We start from the raw sequence: 23,157 nt of genomic DNA, 5'->3' as shown, positions 1-23,157 counted from the left end.
GACATAACTGTTGTTTGAATATGTTTAGATGTGATCCTGAAAAAATGAAACAAAGGTTTTTAAGATGGATTTTTTTTTTTTACCATTAAATTAAAACACCAGATTAAATCCAAGTGTAAGGAGTCAGTCATATGAGGAGTATTGCCGTTGAGCGATTAAATCAGCTTTTAATGCTCCCACTACCTGCATTGAGTAGGTTTCATTTGATTGGCCGGGTAATCACCTGAACGCTGGTTAATTGCTTGTTAATTTGGCCCTGATGTTGACTACATCTAGCTCACGATTCGTCTGCCAATCAGCAATTTACCCACGGCGCATGTGGGGACTAGCCTGGAGAGGCACACACGCACAAACGCACACACACACACACACACACACACACACAAACACACACACACAGCTAGTTGATTTGGAACAGAGCGTAGAAATACAGTTCACTAAGACAACCTTCCTGCGGCCCTGCAGTGTTTAATCTTCCCGGTAAAGAGAATTTGTACACAGAACAATCATCAACATCAAAACTCATTTCCAACACACACATAACCATTACTAACATTACATTTTGGCCATTTCAACTTTGTACAGACTGGACTCAATTTGTTCACCAGAACGTGCTATACTGTGTGTCGCAGAGGCGGGCAGAGCAAAGCAGAGGCCAGACTCTCCCCTGTGGACTCCATTTGCAACAGCAGAGACAAGATTGAAGGTGAGATTTCCCTGATTGGTTTGACACCTGAGTTAGAAAAGATAGGTGTGCTCAGATACCGAGAAAGAGATACACAGAGAGAGAGACACAGAGAGAGCGAAAGAGAGAGAGAGACAGATGGAGAAAGAGAAATTGGGTGACTATAACTCTTCAGTCCCATGCCCAGATTGATATTTTATGGTGTGTGATGTGCTACAAATGACATGAGAGGTTGAGATGGAGTGAGAGAGCAGGCCTGTGGTAAGAGCTCTGTGGTTTATATTGAGCGTGTGTCTAACATAGGGCTCAGTAAGAGAAGATGTGGGATGTTTGTGGGTGGTGTGTGTTAGGTGAGTGTGTTTAATAATAATGTTGGTGTTCTGCAGTTAATTCATACTGTAACGACTCATCGTGGTGTTTCCCTGCCCAATCACAATTTCACAAAATAAACAAGCGTGTGTGTGTGTTTTCCTAATCCTACACTATGTACAGTATGTCATATATCAAAGTAAATGATGATACTACTTGCTTGTGCCTAAAATTAGATGCTATTTAAATGTTTATTAAAACATTATTGCAATAATATCTCCCCCTAACACTTCCATAATGTAAGAAACGGTGTCGAAACTGTGTCATAACTCTGTCATAACTGTGTCATAACTGTCATAAATGTCGAACTTAATGGAGGCAAAAAGCAACTGAAGTGCCTTGAAAAATATCAAATGACAGCGTTAGCTTGTCAACGGCTCAGCTGCGACAGTACAGAGTGTCTGCAAGATAGAGACACCAGATTGAACAGTATGTATGCGAGTGTGTGCTATTCCAGTGTGTGTGAGTGCAGTCTGCTGTGTGTGTGTGTTTGAAGCTCTCTGTGCATGTGATGAGTTAGCACTGCCTGCGGACTGAGCCCATTATAAAGCACAGAAGGCCAACATGAAGCACAGGAAACGTAGTCTTTGATCATTACCTGCCTGCCAGTTGGCCCTCCACAGGAACAGACCATTACTACTACTGTTGTGCTTCTCCAATATATATATATATATACACACACGCACACATTATTCCATTTGCATTCCCTTCTGTGCCTCGACATGGCAAAATGGCAACATGGCTGCAGCCAAACCACACACCATGGTTAACCTGTATGGTTTGGACTCCAGGGGGCCTGTATTCTACAGGCTGCCTTCTACCAGTACTCTCTACAGCCCCTCGCTCCGGGCCCTAACACATTAGCTCACCCAGAGCAACCAACCATTTCAACTTCAAAAGGGGCTGACTTAGCGAACAACAATGTTATTTTCCCTCCGGCTGAACCCTTGTGGCATCGCATCACTAATGTCAGGTCAGATAAGTGTGTGTGTGTGTACCAGTTTAAAGCATTAGTCAGTTGCTCTGTCTGGCCGCTCCGTGTCATTCTCTGGCCCCCGGGGTTTCAGTCAGGGGCGTCATGACAACACTGACTGAGTTGTTGCAGTCACAGACACATGCACACTCACACAAACACACGTACAAGCAAACATTGACAAAGACACCCACCCACACACCAACACACACGCAAACAAACAGGCACAAACACACACACACACACACACAGTCAGTAATGACCAGAATAAGGGGATTAGAATGGGTCTTCAGGGAGAGTGGCTGAAGCTTTACAGCAGCGTGCCTGTGAGCTGAGTTGACTAAGGACTAACACAGTAGAAAACTCTCCTGCCTCTGTAAATCAACACGTCAGGGGCTTCCTTACTAAGCTGAAACACCACTCATTACAGAGGACTCAGTGAAACAGCTCGTCTGTGCTCACAGGCATAATACACTATTGTCTGTGTTCTCAGTCATCTAACGCAGAGCTTTGGTTAGGAGGAACGTCGTGCTACGTGTGTCCCCTATTGCAGGATGGTGAAGGACACAACAAGGCCATCGCTGGTTTTGGACTGAGACGAGGCTGGCAATGGTTGGCCACTGTGAACACCCACCGGACAGAGGTGGGACTGCTTCGTCCTGCTGCGTGGATCCATCACTGCCTCAGCTTGTCCCAATAATGGAAATGAAAGCCACTTCTCCAAGAGGTGAGGTCCACCGTGGCGCGGTGGGATGAGTGTCCGACGGCTCCCTGAAAATGAAGAATATTCCCAGAAGCCTCTCCTCGCCCCTGATCTGTGTACAAGGTGAAACGCTGAGAAATGCGAGGCGGTGTGGCAACGCTGCCTGCTGGGGGGGGAGGGGGGGGGGGGGTGGGGGAACATTCGTGTTATGAGAGAGCTGCGGCCCAGCCGGATCGAATGTCTGGTAACCTGGATGGTCGCTATGGTGACACGATGCGTTTTGTTTTGTTATGTGGAATGTGTTGTTGGCTGAAGAAGGGTGAGGATGTATGGTGTCAAATCTTTCTTACACGCATCACTCAGAGATTATACTCAAGCCGAGATCCTTTATCAATTTGTTCATTTTTTATGATTGTTCACTGTGCGCTGGCTTACTGCAACACTGCGAAGGTGGTGTAGAATAACAGCCTTCATTTTCTAATGAGATTACCAAACTCAATTTCAACGATGCTAAATACCACACGGCTTGGCACTAACACAGAACCGTATAATGAGGTAAAATAAAGGCTAAATGAATTCCCATCAGAGGAGCCAAGGGATTGGGAAAATGTGAACAATTAGACAGCTCGTCAAGAATATGAATCAGACGACGCCACATTACACACATACTGTAACCCTCATTAAAACCACAGAGCAAACAGCGTCTCAGTGTAGTGAGGCAGACAGCTGATCCCACGTCGGTCTACATCGGATTGCTTCTTAAAGGACTATACATGCACACGGTTCACTCAGTGACTGAACTAAGATCAGCTCTGTGGGCTGAGCCAGTGTGCATGTCCTGTCCTTACAAGTCATAGTTCATTATTTGTAAGGCTTTCCCAATGGGGTACTGATGCTAGGTTGCTTTCATCAGCCCCCAAAATACACCCAAATCCCCCATGGTTAGACATGAGAGTAGAGAGATATTTAAAAACTGACACCACTTCAAAGGGGGAGCTCAGATCCAAAGAGTCACGAGGAGGATATTCAGGAGCCTCAAGTCACCTGTAATCCATCGCTAATTCCACTTCCCCAACTCTCCACATCAGAGTCAACTCCCAGACAAAGCAGAGCACGCGGGCGCTGACAGAAACACAGACGTGATTAACACCCATGAACAGACTGTACTGTTGATTCAGTTGATTCATGACGATGCTGAGCAAACTGAATACAACCTCTACTTCTAAATAACCTCACATGGTGCTTTTCAGAAAGGCAGCCTTAACAGCTTGTGCTGCACAGTATCATACAGGCAGCCTGCAGGAGACGCAGGTTCTAGTTCAGGGTTGGGAGCTTTCAGAGTTGATATATAAACTGAAAGTAGGAACTCTGCTTCACTGGGCCCATGAATATATCAGTGTCATTAGCAATCAAGACCTGTTTTTAAGCGACGGCTCTCCTGTAAACGGACTCCTGAGGTGTATCTGTGTTTCTCCTGCTGTTCCTCTGAATGTCGAGCTCTTTCCTTTCATCTCTGGTTCAGCCTCTGAAACTTTGAATTATTTCCGTCAGTTGTTGTAAAAGACGAATCTCTGACAGTGAACTACTTGCGCTGCTTCACCTTATAAAAAAATAAAAATAAAAAACTCAAAAACAACTGTCACAAATCAGCTAGGATACTACCCCCCCCCCCCAAAACACACAGCGTAACAGGGACCGCATCAACTACATCCAAAAATCCCCAGATATAAATTCTATATACGTTTAAATGTATACTAACATGAACAAATCCATCAGTTCTTATTTGAAATCAGGCATCAAAGAGGCATGTGATGTTACCAACAGTGGTGAGACTGGGCCAACTGTGGATACAACAACTTTGCCCATGTTTATTTGACGAAACACAATGCTACTCCCCAATAATCCAATAATAATTACAAAGAATGTACTGAGGAGGGAGAAAGTAAATTTACTCCACCACTGTATAAAGAAGGGAGCCTGTAATCACATGCCAAAGATAACTGGGCTGTACTGGCTATGAAATTATGAGACACTCATTTGGCAGAGTACTAACAAGCTCTCGGGGAAAAAAAAGACGAGCTTCATCTGAAACTGCTCAAATTTCCCATTTCCGTCTGATTGCCCTCTGAAAGTGTCGTGTGTCAGTTAGGCACTGGAGCGGAGAGAAGCGACTTCATAAAGCATCTTTAAACCATTCTGTTCCTGGACATCTGTCTCCCAGTCCTCAGCCCACCAGCCACCAACAGATTGGCTGGACAGATGACACACATGGGGAGACGATGGAAACCAGAGGAGAAATGACAACTTGATGATGGGATTGGTGTACCACGACAGAGGATCTTCCTGTGACTCAGTTGTGGAGAGGAACATTAAGGGTGCCATGTGCAGCGTGCAATAGCCACAGCTGCTCTGTAATTGCTGTGCTCTACCTCTGTCTTTTGTTTTGATTTCCCTCAGCCAAACTACACTGCGAACACTTTGCCTCAGTGCTTGAACAAACAATCTCCCTGTGAGCATGTAACACGACTAAAATAAGTAACGACAGCTTAAAGTAAGTAAAATTGCAAAGTGATGAATAAAAAAAGGAGGTTGGATGCAATAACCAAGTACCTCATTTTTGTTGAATACAAAAGTGAGTGAGTGAGTGAATGAGTGAGTGAGTGAGTGAGTGAGTGAAAGTGATTGTCCTTGGGGTGAAGCTGTTTTGCCATAGTACCTGATGATGATGTATGTGTCTGTGGTCCAAAAAATAAAGCTGAGAGCAGCTATATCTCTAGACTCTGAATGTTGGTGTCACTTTAGATTTATCATTATATATGTGCAGATTTGGCAGCCAATTCCATAGCTTTAAACACCATCTCCAGGGAAAAGCTAAGGTCAACAACTATCCATAAATAATCCCAAAGTCGTGGACTCTTCCACTAAGCGTTATTCAAAAAGGATCAATAGGATTTCGCGATTCGAACACTTAGACCTATTCTCCTCCTTATCAACAAGCTTTCCCAGCACTTTTCTCTGATCAATTATTAAAATCAACTTTCGCATGGCTCCTTTCAACAATTTGGGGAAATCAGATTTATTCTATACTGAAAGACTTTTGAGAGGTAATTTTTCATCCGAGTGGCCTTTAGCATTTCTTATTAAAATACATTATTGTTCTTGTAGATTTATTTATTCAATGTGATAGCTCATTAGTCAGATTAATGTAATGCACTCTCTTATTTCTAGAGCTGGTGTGCTTAGAGAGACGACCCTGCTTCTGTTTAAACACAACACTACAGGGAAAGTTCAAGTACGCTAGTTTGCCGTGACACCGCGTCCTACAGCAGTATGTGTAACACACTTCTTTATTATGAAAAATATGTTAGTCTTGGCATTTAATTCAAATGCCTGACAAGTCTCACATGTGATGCAACTATGTAAATGTGTTCCACGGCATTGGCGTTCTGTTTGATTAAAACAATACAGAAGGTATTTGCAAAGGCTGTACCCTATGAAGCTTACAACTACACTAACAGTGGCCTTACCTCATGGGATACTTATACAACATCATTTTGATAGACGTAATCAATTCCTAGACCAATCTTAGCTTCTGCCTTTCTGGTTTTCATGGCAACCATGATTCACCTGGCTCTCCTCACCCTGAGGATGACCAGCCTGTGAGAGTGGATGGTCTATATAGCGAGGCCTCCTAAGCCTCCATTTGATCTACAACATCAAAATGTTGCCCTCTGGTCAATCGCTATTCTCCCACTGCTGGAGATGTGAGGGCAGGGGGCTGAACTCTGACCTGTCCGTGCTTGTAGCACACATCCACATCAAGGTAGGGCTAGAAGGAGATACTTCTGCAATTGCAGAGGTTAGCAGACAAATGGCAGTACTTTACGCTGAGAATTTAAAGTTTCAGTTTATGATTTTAGATCAACACTCACTTTGTACACAGTTTGCAGCTTATACAAGCTATTTGTAAAATAGGTCTAGGATCTGGCAATGTAAGATCAAAAATTCTTATAAAAATCGATTATGTGTAGAAAACAGACTAAATATACATTCTGTGTACTGAATACAGAGTATTACAACCAAATGAACAGACATTTGTCTACCAGTATCAGTGTATTCCTAATGACAGCAGTTTTTTGAATTTCACTGAGGGCCATTTGTCTAATCTAACAAACAAACATAAATAAATGTTGGTATGGGAACTGTGGATTGTAAAACACATACAGACACACGTGAATGAAGCATAACAGAACTAACTGTGAATAGGTTCCACTCTGTGTGTTATGTCATGGTCAAATCATGCTGAAACTCCATCAGAGAATGGTACAATAGTGCAGTCAACAGATTACGTTGAAATATGAACTTACATTTGGTATTTATATCTGTTCCCCTGGAAATAAACTGCAAGCTTGCAATATGCCAGGTTAAGGGTAACAAGCAAACAGCTTGGCAGCATTTGAAGGAATAAAACTAAATGTTATACTGACTGTAACTGTAAACCCAGAATATGTTCCCCTGATGGTTCTGTAGTTCAATGTCTAACCTCTCACCGAAGCATTTGGCATGTCTCCAGGCGAAGATCCAGCGGCTTTAGCTGTGGCTGATGACTGATGAGCAGAGAAGGCCCTTAACATGACAGGCAATCCTGGGCTAACATGAAGCTTTGGCCACCATGAAGGGTCAGCTATCAATGCACTGAGCAAGAGAAACAGCAAGGATTTTAAGCAACATATTCATTGTACTCCTACAGTTTGGTCAAACGGATGCAAAGGGTGTATATAGATATTAACCTTGTATTCAGCCACGGCTCCAAACAACACCAAGAGGGAGGAGAAATGTCCACAGGAAATGATCTCCAACTTATCTCACACAACAGGAATTAGTCACAGACATAGCTCACTCTCCATGAAGTTCTCACAAATATGGTTCACACTCCAGGAAGCACATAGACATTTTACTATAAGATGCATAACATGGCTGAGGATACACTTAACTGGCAATTCTAAAAGTGCAGATATCTGACTATCTAGCTAAAAGATATATACACAGTGTATACTGTATATATATATATATATATATTTATGTATATATATATAGCTATAGATGAAACGGCCCACAACAAGAAGGTTCCAATCCAACACCTCTGTCTACATGAGGTAATCAAAGGCATAAATCATGACAAGCCACAGACGGTCATAGATGACAAACATAAAAATAATATGAAAGGATAAGCATCCTTGCAACGCTAGTATAACTAATTACCACCACAGAGATTTTTTATTAGGCCTATGATTGTTATAATGAGGAAAGTGCATTTTGTAATTGGATATGCAAGAAAGCAAGTAAATAATGGATATTTAGGAGTAAAGAAGGTTGCATACGCGGGAGAAACGTTGCTGCTTTGCATAATGTAAGCAATTCCTCTGAGCATGCTGGTCATTTCTAAAACTGATAAATGTGTTTTCATGCTTCCATGATGCACAGCGTGAAGGAGAAAGCCCTCAGTCTGTGATTAAAAGGAACAGTTTTACCCAGAAACATTTGCTTTAATCAGCTCTAATGGGATTGCCTTATATTTCTTCTCCACAGTACATAGCTTTCTATTCAGCAGGACTGCACAATACATGGCTGTAATCCCACGTAATGATGAACAACCTGAGCATAGGATTGTGTTCACATGCATTTCGCATTCACATTCATTTATACGCAGTATTGTTCATATTGTTCAATTGTTCACAGTTGCAGCTTCCTTGTTTAGCCTCATGAAATCCATATAGTTATTGTATGAATGCAGATCTCTAATTTGCACAGTGGGTCCATCAATCCTCTTAGAATATCAAACAGATCTTTAGACGTTCACGGGGTCCTCTGTATTACTGGCCAGTATCGACTCCACGGCTCGACATCACAGCATGGCCCCAGGTTGTGCCACTATCAGACAATTGATAAAATGTTAACAAAAAACACATTAGAGAGCAAACGGGTAACAGCTGGTGCAATCCTACTGGTGCACCAGAGGAGATGTCAGAGACGTCATTTCTGAGTCCTTGCCAAAAGCTACAATATGGTCACCCAAAATCGCACTGGCAAGGGAGGGATCCTGTGGTTTATGCAGGAGCAGAGAGCTGGAAGTACAGACACAGCCTGAGAGTGTCAGGGCTCGTCACTCCCGCCACAGGATATGTAGTGCTGCTGTCGTGCGTCTGAATAATACGGCCTATGTAATCACCTTCCCCCCTCGTGGTTGACAGAGAAGTGCATGTGTTGCTGATGAGACTATTCAGCTAGTGTACGGCTACAAATGCAGTCGTCGCATCAATGCCCACGCCCCACGCTAAGGTAAAGCATTGCGGTCAGATGAGGAGCCCACTGGAGCCGTATGACCACCACTCGTTCATAGGGGGGTCAGATGGCTGAGCGGTTAGGGAGTCGGGCTATTAATCAGAAGGTTGTTGGTTCGATTCCCGGCAGTGCCAAATAACGTTGTGTCCTTGGGCAAGGCACTCCACCCTACTTGCCTCAGGGAGAATGTCCCTGTACTTACTGTTGCTCTGGATAAGAGCATATGCTAAATGAAATGTAAATGATGGTCTTCAGGGGTGATTTATCTGCAGCTCGATCTGATAGCGATCTGGATCATAGATATGCATTTGGAGATGTAATGAGCTAATAAGAGTTCCCCTGTGCTTGTCAGGCCTAGTTTGAGGGTCCTGCTAGCTTGAGTTTACTTTCACACTTTTCAACTAATCAGGCGTGATCAGAAATGTACCGGTTTACGGTACATTTTCACTTAACAGCAGAAAGGAAGTGAATGAGAATAACCAACTTAACTAGGCATACAAGCAACATGATGTTCTAGTGATGGTCAATCTAGTAAATTCCATTCCAAAAAGTTTAAATTTTCCGAAGGTGAGAGTGGAACCAGTTGCTGGGTATGAGCAATTTTAGTTCTAAAACTTCTAAGTAGACTTCATCTAACCTTCTCCCTGTCCCACCGACTGTCATCCATTACAGGCAGTGACCCCTTCCCGGTGACCTTAGCCACGTCTATAGTGGTTCTATGATGGATGCCTTATTAGCGTCCTTTATTGGTGTACTTTAGCCGGGAGATAAACTTTGTAATTAATGTCTCAGTTTGGTTATCTCTCATTTATTTCAATCGGCTAAAGGTGACTCTTCCAGACGACCGGAGAACAATAGCCATCGAAGGAGACAGCAGCTTGGCGTCGGAGCGGAGAGCGGGAATGCTGAATAACAATTCCATCATCCATCATTGTGGGTGGAGAGTCAGCGGGCTGTGGTCGTCCTGAGGAGACGCTCTCAGGAGGAGAGCTCAGCGCCACATTGAGTGGGAAGACTCAAAATGGCCTCTCACCAAACCACTACAGAGAGTGGGTGTGTACAAAATGTCCGCTGGTCAGCTTCCCAGTCTGAAGAACAGTACTTAAGGGGATGACAGATCACCATTTACTTTTCCCCACTTTCACATTTTTTTACTTTACTTAACTGATGGCGCCAATGTTCAACTTCTCCCCCCCTGACACGCTGTTCTAGTGTCTGTGCAGTATTCATGTTACCCATGCATCATTAAAGCGATGGCTGATTAATGTCACAGTAATGAGAAGGGTCCGAGCTGCGCTCTGCTCCGCTGTGATGACAGTACTCATTTTCCTGTTAGGCTTTCTCCTCCTGTTTACTTAACCTTTCCACGGTCCTCATTAACTCACCAACACCACCGACCATGTTGGGTTGCCATGGGCAAATGGAACAGGCAGATGGAGCGGAGAGCAACACTTAGCGGAGGTCACTCTGCTGGACCGAGCAGCACACACCATCCTCCTAACAAACCATTTCTCTTCTCCCTCCTGCTGGCTGTGAAACCCGCCCTAACTAGGTGAGCGACTAAGGCCTTTGCTGTAATCTAAAGGGGATGGAGCAGAGATGGCCTGCCAGGGCCACAGGATCTGGGGTTTGTGCTCTTTGCGAAAGCTTCTTCCTTAGGATGCGTGTCCGCTGTGGAGACCTCAATTCTCTTTCGGCTCCCTCTAAGACGACAGGATTCTAAGCCCAGCGCTGAATCTAATGTGGTGTGTAGTCATTCGGTGAGCCTCTGGTGGTCACGGTCCCTGGACAGCCAACAACATGGAACAGAGCCATGCTTGTGCTGCAGCACGCAGCCAAATCACAGCCATTACTAATGCAGAGAGAGGCATTAGTAGTGGGTCTCTCGAGTCAACTAGCACACTATAGAGGCAGCCAGATGATACTGTATGCAGGGCTCAGCCCTGACCCTCCCTGTCCGCCTGCTCTAGCAGATGGTCAGTAAAGTCAGCTCCAGCAGACTCTCTCCCAGACCACCCACCCAACTTCTCCAATTTTCACCCACTCGCTATTAAAAAAGGACTGAAAAGGTCAGCTCCACAATGCCGGAGTCATCGGAGGCCCGTTACACGGAAGCGTGGAGTCTGTGACACATTCCATGGGATGGCTTTACTCTGATTTGTGTGAGCAGGCCCGTCTCCAATAGGCTGGATCAACGGCAGACGCCGGGAGTGCGGGAGGCGCTGACAGGTGAGCCGTGCTGCTGTTTAATCTGCTCCCCCGGCCTGTGAATGGCGGGCCTTCAGCCTCTCCTATCGACAGTCACGCGTCCCCACGGCCCCCAAGGGTTACACAGGAAATCCATTAGCCCAAAGCTGCCGTTTGACATGCTCCGAGAGAACTGCACTCATCCTGACACACTGCCATCTGAGGCAGTCCTGGGGTGGAGGAGGGAATTACAAAGTGTGCCGCCGACGGAGATGGCCGCCGAAGAGCCAGAACGTGGGAGAACCTTGTCAAATATCTGTATTTCCTGAGAACATTTTGAAACAACAGTTGTAATAGTATGGCGTTATTCAAATACACGGGATGAGAGGTTGGGCGTAGCGTCAGGTAAGAGATATGAGGGGTTCAGGGTGAGAGCCGCTGGGTTGACCCGACACTATCATACGAGTTGGGAAACAACTTCCAGGGCCACTGAGGGGAGCGCCCGGTCTTTGGCGGGGGAAAAGGCTGCTGACTCTCATTCCATCTGCTGACCTCTTAAATGAGACACAGGGACATTTCTCCAGAGCACCCATGCGAGATGGTGTCTCAAATCATCTGTGACTTCTCTGCTGGCGTCCTTCGTTCCCAACCACGGTCACTCCCTTCTTCACAATAAACAAATAATATCACAGATTGTAATAGGATTGCTATTTCACAGCTCGGTCAATTACACTGAGACCAGGAGAAATTGAAAAGCTGGCAGAGACTCAGGTATCTGACAGTGACGGTGAGCATGATGAAGAGTCCTCCTGTAAGCACTGTTTACTTGGCCCGGTATCAGAGATCTCCTCCGTCTCCCTCTTCTGCTCCAGGCCCGGCCAGTGTTAGAAACAGAAGGTTGCCACTGCCAACACTCAGCCAATAAGGAGAGCCAACAGACCGTTGATGACTACAGCCTGTAGAACAATACTGCTATGGCTCTCCCACTGAGGGGCCACTCGGTAACCTTAGCTTCACTCCTCGCGCCAAGGAAACAAGCAGAATATTAGAGGAGGTTGGGACAAAATAACAGAGACGACTGACAACATCAGTTGCTAATGGACTGCTCCTCCATGGGTGTTCTCTTAGAATAACTTGTTTTACTGTAATGGAGGTAGCAGCGCATATACAACACAGAACAGACTTGTGAAATACAATTCTGGGATTAGTAAAATAATATTCATGATCATGACTCCCTGGAGGATAGGATCCTGCTGGAAGGCAGACTATTTTCCTTCACAGTCAATAATTTGACTTGGAAAGGGTCTATCCTGAACAGGACCATCTTATTCAGCTTATACATCTAAAGGGTAAACAAACAGTCAATGCATCCCCCCATGGAGGCACACACACAGACACACACTCCATAGGTTTTCACACACATTGAAAAAAACAACCTCAGTTCAACTCAGGGGTGGGGAGAGATAGGTTATGACAAGAGTAAAGTGGTTATCTGAGATAAGAAATGTCTATCCTTCAGCTGAAATCATATTTCTCACTCCACATTTTATCTGCAACAGACACCTGTTGCAATCCGGCCCAAATGCAGTCAGACATATGGGGGAGTAATCACCTGTCAATATTCTTTTGGAACTACGGCAAGGAAATGAAGACATTAAACATCCCATTTAAGTGTTACTTTGATGTGCAAATTTGTGTACCAGTCAAGACACCACAGAAAATAGGTTTCTTACAACCAACAACATCCCCATAAATGCATGGTATTTGAATACATGAATTACTGTGCGTCAATATGTAGGCCTATACATAAAATGGTATGAATGGAAAAACGCTACGTACTGTACAGTACATGCATACGATCCTGCCTTCACAAAGAAATATCATCTCGGCAGGTCACATAAAGTATGAGTCTCCAATAACTTCCCCCCCTGTACAAATATCGATTACGTCAAATGGTTTCTTGGCTTGGGGGCCGTGCTGTGCTTTGATAAGCTTGCCCAGACCTTGCCAAACTGAGTCAGTAAAGGTTGCGAAGCAGTGTTTACGTTGACTGTAGCTACGGCCACATTATGTGGGCTATGGAAAATCAATCCGGCCGTCCTCTGAACTGTGAGTAACGAGAACACCGCTAGCTCCGAAGTCCTGAGGTACTGCTGTGTTCAAACCGTGCAGAGCTGATCAAGGACCTGATCTTATTGAAGCTTGTCAGTAAGTGTTATTCATGACTATAGCCTGTACTGTACTTTACTATAAAGTAGATGCATTTCATCAAAAGAATGATATAGTAGAGCACATATCCAGTTGTGCTGTGTTCACAATGCTATGTGATGAAAAAGACTGCAGTTTGACTGTGTTGTGAAAAATCACAGCTCCTCTCCACAGTAGAAGGATGAAGAACAGGATTGTGTAAAAACCGGAGGGGTTGGAGGCTATTGTCTGAAGTTCTTCTGTGAGTCCTTCTCCATGCCTCAGCGCTGCTTTAGCAAGGCTTGACTGTAAGTGTTTTAAATGTGGTATTGATTAGTGAAGTCATTAGCACTGATTAAAATCTCCAGCGATCATCCCAATGCTCTCAGAGTGTTTGGACTGCAGATGAGATGTGTGCAGAGCTGGGGGACAGAGGGCTACACTAGCTACATGCAGAGTACGGCCCCACTGTGATTCAGTCTTCCCAGGCCTGGTGATGGAGGAGAAAGTTACGTCACAGCCGGTAGATCAGAGAGTCCCACAGCAGAGTGGATCTCCATCAGCTGCTGCTGGCAGTAGCGTTAGCTGCCGTCCACAACTGATGGAAATGTTGTGGAAGTAGAAGCAGTGGTATTTGCAAGGGTGAAACACAAACTACAAGTGCACACACACCGCATTACACGTACACATCCAAACACACACACACACACACTTACACACGCACATAGGGTAACTACTGTAATTGCGCTGGAATGAGACATAAATGATATGTCTGACTGAAGATAAGCATTCATTTCACAGCATCTGCAAAGTGAGTGTACATGACAACTCACACCAGGATCTGACCTGAATAGACGCACCCACTGGCTGCAGTCATTAATATAGAACGATGGACACATACGAAACAGTGAGACAGATACTGTATTATAATAAAAAACATATTGTTTTAAAATTATAATAGAAAATAGAATAGAAAAAAGAAAAGAAAAAGAAAACATGGGAAAATAACGCCGTATAAATAAGACAAATACCCGTACAATAAGTTAAATTGGGACAACTGCCTGGTATTGGTAGTTGTACGTGTTCGGCTGTGGCTAAATACATATCCAAATTCATAAGTGTCCTTTATTCTGTCTTGCAAAAAACAGAAGAATCTCCTAGATTGTTACACAGTTTCTATGACAAGAATTAAACCCTGCCGACAGCAACAGCAGTCACATCAGCCATATGCCCGGAATACCAACTGCTTATCAACACAAATGCTAATGTGACCTTTAATATCAGAAACAAAATTATGAATGAGATTTGAATTCAATAGCTAGGAGGCATGAAACACACTCTCTCATATGACAGAGACCTACAGCATTCTCTCTGTGTAGATTAATTGAAGTCAGTCTGGTTTAGTGCCGCAAAATATAAATGTGTCACTGGTTTAACAATACTACACAAACACTGCTCTGGATGGATAACACTGCCTACTTAAACATCACATTTTCAGTTTTGAAATGGACTTACTTATACACAAGTGTAATTCCCCTCGTCATATTACTTACATGAAATGTAAAAGAATAAATTATTCTGTGAATTTAATATGCACTCTTTTCTTCAAGTAACTTTTACTTGTTCTGTAGTGCCTTCTAAACACATTCTGGAGGGTTTATTTTGTGTTCAAAATGATCTTCTATGACCTTAATGTTTGAAATGCAATTTTCCATGGGAAAATGAGACACATAACCAATTAACTGCTGCAGTGAGATACAAACGAACAGCGGTAGGAAAAAAAAAGCCTCCAATTTCGCTTTATCAGACTGGAACGCTGGGTTTCTGATAACAGCTCATCTAAATAAGACATTAGAAGATGACACAACAGACTGTTATTCTGGCCTGTGTTAGAGCCGGAGTCCTCGTCTACAATTAAAAACAACTAAATCCACTAACACCCCGCAAACAAAGAATCGATCAAAGGAGCTCTCCTCTACACAGTGAGCCATTTCAGAAGTTACGTTGCATTGCGTTCAGCCAGGAACTGTTGAGTCCTGCTATCCAGATTGGGGTGAGGGAAGGGTTGAGTCTCCTGCCTCCAGCACCATCTGTTCTTTGGGTCTGCTTTTAGACATGCTGAATAGACACTAATGCCAACTCAGCCCATAGATATCAGCACTCCTACATCACCTGTACTGACATGAGCGGTGTGGAAAGTTAACCTATTCGGCGACAAATCAGTCCCTGAAGTGTGGGTGACCATCCTCACACAACTACCACCTTACCAGGAACTCTCACTGCTGATCAACAGTGTCAACCAGGTTTTTCCCCATGTCAAAGGCAAGACAATAATAGGAGCGTCCACTTAGATGAGAGACTTCTTTGATCCTCCGAGTGGAGGGGGGTGTGGGCTGGGGTGTATACCCAGGATGTAGGGTGGGGTGTGGGGTCTCTGGACCATCCACGGGGGAGGGGGGGGGGGGGGGGGTTGTTGGGTGTCTTATCTCAAGCTCCCTGACGGAGAGCTCGGGTCGGCTCTGCCCTCCCCAGGCTCCAGATGTGATTCAGTGGTCAGTTCAGTGACAGCTGGTGGAGGGTGGTCAGGCCTCATGCATAATGGAGGCAGAGTCAGCAGCCCTCACGAGTACACTTGTTTCGACTGCTGTGGCAGCCCCATCAGCGTATCAGTACTGCAAGGTTACCAGGACATTACAGAAGTACAGTAATGAACTCCAGGCAGGAGCTTATACTTATTACTGACGTGGGGAAAAGCTAAATACAGAATCCACGGTGTGAAAAGAAACAGAACTAAAATTGGAATAAAAAATATGTAAATATGTGTGGGCATTGTACTAAGAGAGGCATCATAGTATAAAGTGTTGACCATCAATATGTCAAAGGTCAACTTCATCTCTGCTTAGCAGTAGCTGGACCACTGGTAGCTACGCAGTATATATCGTGACAGGAGAGATCCATGCCATACTAAATCACCTCCATCAGTCGTCCAGGCCCTCACAGGTAGCCCACTGCAACCAAGCACCAGCCCCCCTTCCCGACAGCAAACAGAAAGTGCTTACCTAGGAGAAAAAGACAGAGTGGACATTAAATCAGCGAGCATAATATTCTAGTGAGCAGCAGACTCGCTTTCACAGATTAGCCAATCTCTCCTCAGCGCAGTATACTGTCAGAAAGAGCTTTTTCTCTTCCCGAGCTTGAATTGAAATAGAGAGACAGGAGATTATTCTATACACTCTCAGGCTCAGCAGTTTCTAATGTGCCTCAGTACGTCCAGGGAGGCAGGCCAGTACACAACACCGTCTGTGAAAGGAGCAGTGTAACAAGAGAAGCAGAGATGGTGAACAAATTATGTTCAGGAAATATAATGACTGAAGGAAGATGGATTCATTGTAACATCTGTAAAAAAAAAAAAAAAAAGACAAGAAAGCTGTTCTGTATTTATATATGTTTATGAGTTTGTGGTCAATAGATGAAGGGATGCAGCTGAGCGGACTGCATGCGGCAAGAAAGCAGCACTGTTCGTTATTCCAGTGGGATCTAAAGACGGGGGCTGGGAAAACACGATTCAGCTGGTTTGGGGGTAAATCAATTCTTCCAGGGAGGAGAGGTGAAGAGGGGTTCAGTCCTCATGTGACACCTGTCATGTGTGGAATGTGTTTGGTGTTCTGTTCAATGAGAGTAGTTCCATACAATAGGCAAGGATGTTTCAGAGACAGCACATCACAACAACCAAGCTTGACTACTTGGACTCTGACATCTCTCAGGCCATTCTCTCCATTTTCCATGGCCATCAGCCTTGCAAACTCAGAACACCATGAAAGCAGAAACGAAAAGAAAGGTCAAGGTGTCAGAAATGAAAGATTCACCCAAAGGTAATGGTACTTTACTGTAACATGCAAAAGCAAAATAACAAGAAATCAACATTTCAATGACGTTCAAAGGCCAGAAGAAAAAGGCTCTCGTGAGACTGTGACGCTTAACAGCAAACTGATGGTGTGGGAAAAGATTTACCCATCTGATTTCATCCATTATTCAACACATTGCCACTAAGGGTTGCCCAAGCAGAGAAATGGCCATATTCAAGGGTGAATCAAGGAGCCATCAACCAAGCCAAACTTGAAAGGAATGGAGAGAATTCATCACAATCATAATGAGCAAAGGGCAGGGCACATATTCTTACCAAAACTCTGACATTGAGACTGAAAGAGTAAAAAGCTAACTGTGAGCAATGAAGTGAGTAAGAGGACGGTCAAGAGGGATATCCTGTTGTGGCTCCCTGTCTGCACATCCAGGTTCATCACCGAAGCTCCTCTACCCTTTCTGTTATTACGCTCAGGAACCCCAGCAGCGCTGCAGGCTGTTTAATCAAAAACGAGCCGAGCTGTGACCGTCAAGGAAGGGGAGTGGGCGAGACAGAGACAGACAGTCCCACACGAACCCTGGGAGAGCTGGGGTAGAGTACTGGGGTAGAGTACTGGGGTAGAGCGATGGGGCAGAGTGTTGGGGCAGAGTGCTGGGGTAGAGAGCTGAGGTAGAGTGCTGGGGTAGAGCGATGGGGCAGAGTGTTGGGGCAGAGTGCTGGGGTAGAGCGCTGGGGTGGAGTACTGGGTTAGAGCACTGGGGTAGAGCACTGGGTTAGAGCACTGGGGTAAAGTGTTGGGGCAGAGTGTTGGGGCAGAGTGTTGGGGCAGAGCACTGGGGCAGAGCGCTGGGGCAGAGTGTTGGGGCAGAGTGCTGGGGTAGAGCGCTGGGGCAGAGTGCTGGGGTAGAGCGCTTGGGAACCACTGTTTGCTCTGGGAAGATAAGTTGTAGTTAGTATTATGTTGTAGAGCTTTGGGTAGTTAGAGTAGGGTGCTGATCAAGTAAGCTACAACATCTCACACAACAGACATGGTGACTGTGTCTCGGACAGAACGGAACATGATTTCTACGGTCACTTTTCCTCCATTGTTTGATCCCACTGTTGCACCTCACATGTGCTTCACCAAGAAATTACTGCACGTTGTGTACAAAAGTAGTGCACATCAATAGTGAAGTAGTGAAGCACATCACACAGTTTATTAAACATGGCAGCTTCAGTGTTAGGGTTTTCCAAAGACCAGGGTTTCCCGCAGCACTTTTCAGTTTAGGCGCCCCCCCCCCCCCCCCCCCCTGGTCTGATGGCAAACCCCACCCTACCACCTTAACTAACGAATTTTCAGCAGGAAACCCTGATAACCCGTATTGGCCATGTCGAGACTCAGAGACGCATACAATAATCCATGAAGAACGACCGCAGTGCTAGCTAGCTAAGCTGCCTTGAAGAAGGCTTGTTTGCTTGTTTTTCCTCAGGCTGTTGCATACAGCCTGTATGCAAAGCATGCCTCTGAACCCTTTCAATAGAGCCTGCCCCCAGTTTTGAACGGGGGCGTCTCAACTTGCCAGGGGTTGTCACTGTGCCGCATACCGTTATAGTACTACCTGTGACAAATACAAAGAGACAGAGAGGCAAAGGAAATAAGATGTTGAGTACTTTCAGCCCAAAACAAGGGTAGAGAGAGGAATGAAAAGCATCAAAAGCTAAAAAGGTGGCTGACAAAGTGCAGCGCTTCAAACTGGAAGCCTTTACAGCTACTGCTTCATCGGAGCACTTAACTTTTTTTTTCTTCTCAAAACATACATAGGCGTGTGTGCTGACTTTGGGTGAATACCAAGCCAATTAATGACACTTTCATTAATCAGTGTTGGCCCATTAATTGAAGACAGCTAAAACAGCCACTTGAGACACTATCAAACAGCGAAACTATCAAACAATGAAGTAAAAGCACATCAATTACCAATTACACTTTAATGTTAGGGACGAAAAAAGGCTGACCAAAGGATATTAAGACAGTGCATTTGGCAACCGTATTCCATCCATTTATCATTGACGTTAAGGTAATAGGACTTCAGAGCTTGGCTAATGACAGACGACAGCCTCTCTGTAAAATAGATGAAAGGTGTGCCATTAAGGGGTGGGCTCGTGACAGGGCAGGCCATGCGGCTAATGACTCATTAGAGACTTCTACAGCCAGACAGGCTGGGTGCCAAAAGGCCAGGAGTCCTTTTTAAAGACTCAATACCCCAACTGACACTAATTGTAGCCGTCAGGATCGCATGGATTTTTATCAGAGATAATAACAGTCTGCTCCTCTGACACGGCTTGGCCTGTTACCTCCCACTGGCATAGCTCACCTACACTGGCGCAACCGAGCTTCCTGCCTATGGCCAGGAAAACAGGTGCGCTAGGTAGTTAGCCTGTCAGGCTAGCCATAATCTCTGGTCCCTAGATAGTCACAGACGGCAAATGATCAGGATGCATTAGGCATTCAAAAAATAGAAAAACGTTCAGCCCAGAAGGAGATAGAAATCATTAGACATGTGTCTTTATGCAGTATTTTGTGGTATAGTGTAAGACGGCTGTTTCAGACACCCGCAGTGCCAGCTACAAACATCCCTCATGACGACAGGTCGAAGGGCAGAATGTTTTATAGTCTAGTCCCCTAACTTGTCACTGGGATGGTGGGCTTCAGTTACCAAACAGTCAGAACTTACAGAGCCACCAGCACCACCCAGACAGTAAACGCTATGGGTCACACAGCATGAGGAGATGGAACCATGACAACCTTTAAAGATGACATTAATGTTATGTAACATTAGAGAAGAAACTAACTGTGCATTGCACACACAGCAAGGCATCCTTGATGTTAGATCTGAATGTTAGATCTGAACGTTATAGAAGTTGCTAGATGGCAGTGCAGCGCTCTTTAAACCTCAGCCTGAGTGACTGACAAGATCTCTCCCCTGGGTTGAATAAAGAACACAAAAAGGAGTTGATGTATAATAGACTGAGAGACAGACAGAAGCCTAACTAGCCTCAGACGTCAAAGCTACTAGACCGGAGTAGTCCACTCTACGACCTTAGCCCTGATCCCAACGTCAAAAAGAGTTGTGACAGTCTTACAGTGCTGCAATGTTTGTTACTATTTGTCTGGGGAAAGGGTTTAAGGATTTCTTGAGTAAATGTAGCAACAGTAATACATGATGGTGATGGAGTGATCCTTGGGGAGCTGTTTTTATGCTGTGATGATTATGTGCTGCTATTAGCAAGAACCAGTGGGTCAATGCCATACACTGCCAATATGCCTTGATGAAAAGCACAAACAAACCCTAGAGAGTGGCTGGAGCAGAAAGGATTCAAGCCTACATGGAAACCGAGAAACGAGCATGCTATTCAGCAAAGCACAATGACTTGTCATTCATGAATGGCTTCCAACAGTGAGCAGAAAGCTCATGATCTTCACCTTCCAGGGTCTGACTGTGTCAACGAGGGAAACAAATCCATAGCTAGTAGCTTTACAGTAAAAGGCCACAAGAAATAGACCTTTAAAAATAAGAAAAAAAGAAAAGTACACTGAGAAACAAAGTTCAACCAAATATGGACTCTTTTAACAATTGCTGTCCTATTCTGCTACTTCTCCAAAGTCGGGTCAACAATCTTCACTTTTTAAGTGTGAAACACTATTGGGGGAAACGTTGAGTCACAAGCCCGATGTTTAATCGAGGTGAGACCCTCTCCTGTTGAGTCTGTCCCTGTCCAAAAAGAAGGACTCAAAATGTAACTTCCGTCAGTAGACAGCTGAGGTTTAAATATTTCAAGAGTATGATCCCTCACTAATGATGTTTGAACTGAACCAAGCACCGCCATGTGGCGGTGATTACTGCGGTAATGTCAAACCCCCGCGAGGTTCTTTGGATTCAATTTAGGCATTTGGGGGATGGTCATCCATCTTCTCTAACAGTCCTAATCTTTATGGAGGCACATGACCTCAGGTGGAGCCTTGACAGACAGCAGGCCGGTCTGACAGTGTTCCACGAACAGGCTGAGAGAACCACACAGCAATGCACTGGCTTCACTGTCTTCAACACAGGCAGTGTAGTACATTTCGAGGACAGCTAAAAATGACATCATACAGTCCCTGTTAGTTATACTGATGCCGCAATTCAGTCTCTGATTCTCCAGCTTGGTGTAGGCAGTTCATATCCAATACACACTATGGTCCATTACTTACCTAGCCACAAAATACTTCAGAATACAAGCTGGATGCTCGGCAACAACGCACTACAATACAGAATCAAAGCTGTAAGACGCATACTTATCACCCTGTGCTTTTGCGCCAAATTACAACGGGCCGAAGAGGCGTACCCCAGAACACCAGCCATAAGTTCCTCGTATTTATGCCCTGATTTGAGACCAGGGATCAAATATGAAGTAAAACGAGTTTATGTTTCGCTAATGTGTTTTCCCTCGCTCCGTGAAGTCCAATTAAGAGTTGAGCTTGTCAGCATGACACTGCGGTGGGCCTTTCACCACTGACAAGGCTGAGACCACTTCCAGCCACAACAGCAGCAGGTTGCCGTTTCAAAAACAAAAAAAACTAAAATATGTTAAAGTTAAAGCTTGTTTTAAAAGGAGGAAACTAGAAGATCATTAGTACATGACCGAAAAAACAATGTTCGCCAAATATTGATTTAAGCATAAAACCAAGCTCAAGTGCGCTGTAACAAAGTAAATAAAGAAAAGATAAAATGCGGTTATCCATCTCAAATCAGCTCAGGCTTCCTGTCATGTCACACAGCACGGCTGGCTCAGCTTTAATTAACTTACTCTGGAACCGCTGACAACAAAATAAATAAAGAAATTCAGGCAAATAGGGAAGAGGTGTGGGGGAGTTACAATGGAGACCTGAAGCATCTGGCTCAATCCCATTGGTTCTCTCTCTCTCTCTCTGTCTCTCAGACGTCAGTCCTCTCAGTCTTCCTCATAGACTATCTCTCTTTCAGGCTATCCTTCCTTCCATCCTTCCATCGCTTTCTCGCTTTCTCTCAAACGCACATACACAGACACTTCAACGGCGCTCAATCAATAATTACCACAACAATCATCAATACTGGCACCACTCCACAAACGCCACATCATTCTTTCATACAATGGGTCTTTTTGTGTGTGTGTGTGTGTGTGTGTGTGTGTGGGGGGGGTCCGTTCAATTGTCCTCTTTAGTCCATCCCTTTGTGTCAGTAGCCAGAACATGACACATAGTTCCTCACCCTGTCACGTTGGCCCCATGTGATACATATGTCCACTGTACCACGGAACCACATTTTACACAAGATGACTGCATCAGTACACTCTGTACTAAATGCTCAACCAGTAGAACACACAGTCTGGCTATGGAAGAGACGCCTTCACCCTTTTGTACGGAGTGTTAGCAGGGATTCATCTGTTATTGGACACACTAACTACCATACATAAGAGGGTGGGTAGACAGCAGTGGGTATTCAGGTACTCCAGAGAAACCTCTAAAATAACTCTAATTAGGTATTGAGATGATCACCGCAGTTATCCTTCCAGACTGATATGAGTGGCCACTCTGGCAGATTAAAGTTGGAAAAAGGATAAAGCAACATGGGCGAAGTCATTGAGGGAGAAGAGACCTTGGCTCTCAGCTCTCCATCCTTTGTCTCCTTGGCTTTTATTTTTCCCACTTAAACAGAGGGATAATCTTCTACGGATGACACCATATTGTTGATAGCGAAGAGGCTTATTGTCTTTCTTTCATGTCTCTTGATAAAAGACAGAAAGAGCTACAGTTCCAGCAACCAGGCTGAGTAGAGTGTGCCATTACACTTCTA

The 23,157-nt window shown here is 44.7% G+C and overlaps 1 protein-coding gene across 4 annotated transcripts in view; it reads right to left on the bottom strand.

The window, feature by feature from the left end:
* The window catches only part of cadm1b (cell adhesion molecule 1b), a 68,149-nt gene that overhangs the window by 28,590 nt on the left and 16,402 nt on the right, over positions 1 to 23,157 (bottom strand). The window contains exon 1 of one of the 4 annotated variants that reach the window (XM_047036480.1): positions 7,281 to 7,362. The exons of the other annotated variants lie outside the window; for them this stretch is intronic. The gene's annotated coding sequence lies outside the window, so the exon portion shown is untranslated. Of the gene's footprint in view, positions 1 to 7,280; positions 7,363 to 23,157 lie in introns of those variants that run through there. 4 annotated transcript variants of the gene reach the window in all.

Source organism: Hypomesus transpacificus, chromosome 15, assembly GCF_021917145.1.
Source record: "Hypomesus transpacificus isolate Combined female chromosome 15, fHypTra1, whole genome shotgun sequence".
Classification (NCBI taxonomy): Eukaryota; Metazoa; Chordata; class Actinopteri; order Osmeriformes; family Osmeridae; genus Hypomesus; species Hypomesus transpacificus.
This window is presented reverse-complemented; position numbering and strand designations above follow the sequence as displayed.